This window comes from Jaculus jaculus, chromosome 19 (genome assembly GCF_020740685.1).
Source record: "Jaculus jaculus isolate mJacJac1 chromosome 19, mJacJac1.mat.Y.cur, whole genome shotgun sequence".
Lineage (NCBI taxonomy): Eukaryota > Metazoa > Chordata > Mammalia > Rodentia > Dipodidae > Jaculus > Jaculus jaculus.
Window position 1 is genome coordinate 27,544,501 of NC_059120.1, and position 4,595 is coordinate 27,549,095.

The following is a 4,595-nucleotide window of genomic DNA, read 5'->3' on the forward strand; positions in this document are numbered from 1 at the left end:
ATCTGGAGTTCTATTGCAGTGGCTGGAGCCCTGGCATGCTAATTCTCTCTCTCTCTCTTTCATAAAAAAACATTTTTAAAAGTTAAGCATCTAAGTAGCTGAATGAAAGGTATTTGGAGAATGTCTCTCCTCTCTCTGTATTTCTCTCTCTCTTTTTTTCTATAATCAGGTTTGCTTGATACTCAGGATCTTCTTGTCTTAGTCACAATGCTGGGATTGCAGGCATGAACCACCATGATGGACATATTTTCCTTTTTTTTTTCTTAACAGCTTTTCTTTGGACTATAGGTTTATGTTTCATGTCTTAGAAAACTCTGGCAGACCAGTTTTATCTCTACTAGGACCTTTGGACCCAGAAAGATGTAGATATAGGTTTAGAAAGCTAGGTCCTTTTTATCTCCTATTTAAAGTCAACAATGGAGTCTAAAATATAAGAAAATGTGTTATAAATCAGTACATTGTATTTTAAAATAAAACTTAATTTCACTATAAAGAGGCATTTTTAGGAAAAAAAGTAATAATATAGAAAAACAATTATTTATTTATTTATTTATTTTTAGTCTTCAAGATAGGGTCTTACTCTAGCCTAGGCTGACAGGGAATTCACTTTGTAGTCTCAGACTGGCCTTGAACTAATAGAAATCCTCCTACCTCAGCCTCCTAAGTGCTGAGATAAAAGGCATAATGCCACCACACCTGGTTCTAGAAATATTTTTAAATTAAAAATAGTTGATTAAACAAAACATGAAAGTTGTACCCTTAGTTGTTTTTTTCTGCATTGGGAAAACTTTGGGATTTCAAATAAATTATTGAAAGATGAGATCATTTAAAACATCATGGCAGATATGAGAGGGAGTCAGGTAGCTTTGTTAGACAGTTAGTATTACTCAGCCCCTTAAAATGTCCTTGTAGTCTCCACTTTGCTAAAGTTCAAAGTATGATTGGACTCCTTGTCTCTTCAGTAGATGTTTTTCCACAATCACCTGAGCTGCTGTTGGGAGAGAGTCCCTTTTCCTAGAAATTAAGTCTAATCCTGCTTTTGTGGTTGGTCAATTTCACCTCCAGAACTTGGTGTCATGGCTAGCCTTTTCCCAAGACAGCTCCTAGCCCAGATCAATCAGCTGTCTTTCCGGGTCACCTGAGCCAAAAGGTAAAGCCCACTATACTATGGTTATAAACATATGTACTAGGGGGGGACAAGTTCTCTTGTGGCTGACTCATCATTCCTGAACCTTCAGGTTCTAGCAAGTCTCTCCCTTAGCTAGCTAAGATGAGAGGAGAGCCATTTGACCCCTACTTCTGCATAGGCTTTTCCCCCTCCTGCCCTGCACATGCAGGAGCTCTTTGTACTTTCTTTTTCTTCCTCTTTAACTCTCTTTCTACATTTCTTCCAGGCCCATCAAGTATACTCTTAGCCCATGTGGGTGTGTTTATTTTCCTTCTCTTAGTCTTTACTTCCCTCAATAAATATAATAATTTAATAATTATCATTCTCAGTCTTATTTCTGATTCTTTGGTTAAAAGTAGACACAAACCTAGGGTTTGAGGTTCAACGACTGTATTCCTGAACCCCTAACACCCCATTTCAGATATAACCAAAAAGAACTAGTCATTGCACAATAGAAATGCCGACAGCAAACCAAGTTGATCCTTGAGGTGTACATACTTATTATTTCTTAGTACCATGACCTTGGAAAATTCTAGAAAATACAAAACCTACTCATATCCCTCAGAGGAATGTTTTCATCATCGTTTATTTAGCTTTTGAACACTCTGCTGTACACTGCGAGAAAGGGTGTGGAAAGCAGATAACTTCTCAGCAGGATATGCATGGATTTTACCCTCTGGACTTTAGGTCCTTAGACCATGTTTTGTGTAATTTTTATTTAATGATGTTTATTACATTCTCTAAGAATTCCTCATCACATCTTTTTTGTTTTATAGTTGCCAGTGTGGTATACCATTCCTGGAGGTACCATGGGTAGATTTTCCTACTGTCAAGTTCTTCCTCTCCAGACCACAATAAAATTAGGCTCATGATAATAAGGAGTCAGACAAAGGAGATTTATTAAAGATAAAGTCAAAAAGCCCCAAACTACCAGGGCCAAAATACTTAGATTTCAGGTGGCATCCAAAAAAAAAAGAAAAGGGAAAAATTGGAAAAGTTGGGCTTTCTGAGTTATAGCTCAGAAAAGCAGATGGGGTCAGCAATGAAGGTCTGTGAGCAGTTGTACTGAGGGAGGGTCTTCTGTGGGTTTAACTTCATTCTCTTAATAAGAGGATGATTATTTCTCCCACATCATTGGCATGTTTGTAGGTGAGGGTTGATCTCTTGGCAAGGAAATGATTGAAAGGTTATGTTGGATTAAGTCTTAAGGGAGCAACTCATAGCTCTGGTACTCCACCCTTCTTCCTTTCATGCAGTGAGATGGGAGGTTGGGTCCCTTCTCCAGCGACTGGCAAGCCTGCTAATGTCAACCTACCTACAACAGCACTTTAAAAGCACACCAATGCACATGTGGAGCAGACAAAGCCAGCTCCTTTTCTGTCCCCTACCTCCAAAAATCTGTTTAATATATTGTCCTCGAAAAGAGGACATGTCACATATTAAGTGATAGCAGATACTACATTTGACCTTAGCCAAAAGGCCAGGAAGCAATGATAATATCAGCATGTCTCATATGCCTAGTGGTGTCTACCAGGACTTGACCTCTTGTGATGGCTCCAGGTTATACTTCCAACTACCCTCTGCCCAGAGCCAATAGTAAGTTTCCTCCTTCTCCTTATATTGCTGCCAACTTTGCTCCTCCTGTATTTCTCTGTTTTCCTATCTTGCATTCCCTCCTCTCCAGTTAAGGTGACTGCTTAGCTTCCTCTAGCTCTTTGGGGTTTTAGGACTCACGTCTGTAAAGTCAACAGGACTCTTTGTTTGTGCTCACAGTTTTACCTAGTGTATTATTTTCAGATACCATCTGTGCTTTGCTAGCCCTATGATGACTCAGCCCTCTTACACACTCCCACTTCACCACCATCTTCTCCAGTTTACACTCTTCATGATTTTTAGCTAAAACAACAATGTATACATTGTCTTCATTATGTAAATATTATTCTCTGTACAGGCAAGCAATGTATTAAGAATCCATTTCATTTCCATTATAATTTTCCTATTATTACTAAAGTGAGTCATTTTTCATGGGAATCACTCTATTTCATATCAATTTATATATCTCTCGGCATGCATTTGAACATTTACATTTTCTTTGTTGGATCTATCATAGATTTTCTAAATTTAGCATTTTTTCCAAATGCTATGAACAAATCTTAAAGAACCTATCAATTCTATTTTCCATAAGGCAATTTATACTGCTTCTCAAATCTATATTTTTATTTTTGTCTATATTAACTGCAGGTTAATTTTTGGACCATGTAGTCAGTTGTCACCTGTTTATCGTCATCTTCATCCTACTAAGAACAAGATTTTCTAGATTCTGGATTTTTCATTTTCTTGGTGAAAGAGAAATTTGGTGTATGTATGTATGCATTCCAGTAGCTTTATGAGAAAGATATAATGGAAGTAATAGAATGAGTGAGTGCATGTCACAAAATATCTTTATTCTCCTCTGATTCTGTTGTTTTATCTGGAAGTTAGGGAGGTAGGGATACTTAGAAAGTCTCATTTTCATGAAGATTTTCACTTGATCCTTTCATCAGCCTGAAATCCCATACTCTGTGTTCTCTATGACTGGTGTCTGGCCCTAAGTTGTGAACATCTTTGATTCAGTTTATCCAGAGAACCCATGTCCTCCTTTCTGTGGACATATGGTAGGTAGGAAAGAATGCTTATCACTTATCACACAGCTGTCTGGAATGGAGAAGGATGGTATCTGACTGCCTCTCTGGTGTATAAAATTCCCATGCTTTCCCTTTCTGAAGTTGTTATTTCCCTGGTGGGCTTAAATACAGGAGTTTTAGGGATTCATAACTCAGGCCTCATCTTCTCAGCTAACAGTACATCATGACTTTCTCTGCTCCTCAGAAGCGATGGTGATTTATTTCTTCATCTACTTGCTGTCATCTGTCTTTTGGAATAGTTGGCCAAACATGGGTGATTTTGCTTGTTTTGTGAGCTGATGGTTTAAATTTAGTTTTTAATTTTACTTTCACTTTGAATTTTGGAAAAAAAAAAGATGAAATCATCTGGATGTTTTTATCATTTTTCCAAAAGCTTCTTTATCCTTAAAAATAATCTCATATGCATATCTAATATATAGGTTAAAGTAAGATGAACATTTATCCTAGATTGACCAGAATGAAAAGGTTTTGTAGGATGTGAGATATTAAGTGGGAAAACTAATAAATTTCCACCTTTTAAATCCCACTAATCTTTGTCTTTATCCAGAGATTCAGACATATAATACATGGGGTGTACCACTAGAAATGCAGCCAGAAGACATGTCCATTGCGTGGTTTTAAGGGGACCTATGCTCATGCATGCAGATTATTTGTTAGTGAAGCATGTCTAATTCTCAATCCCATGTTGCTGGAAAAAGAAATGTTATTTATTATCTTAAACTTCTTAATCAATGATGACCATG

At 37.2% G+C, this 4,595-nt stretch overlaps 1 non-coding gene across 1 annotated transcript; it reads right to left on the reverse strand.

The window, feature by feature from the left end:
• Positions 1–2,474: 2,474 nt before the first annotated feature.
• LOC123456183 lies at positions 2,475–2,660 on the reverse strand. The gene has a single exon (XR_006634393.1). It is a non-coding gene; the product is annotated as a U2 spliceosomal RNA (small nuclear RNA).
• Between the last annotated feature and the right edge of the window lie 1,935 nt (positions 2,661–4,595).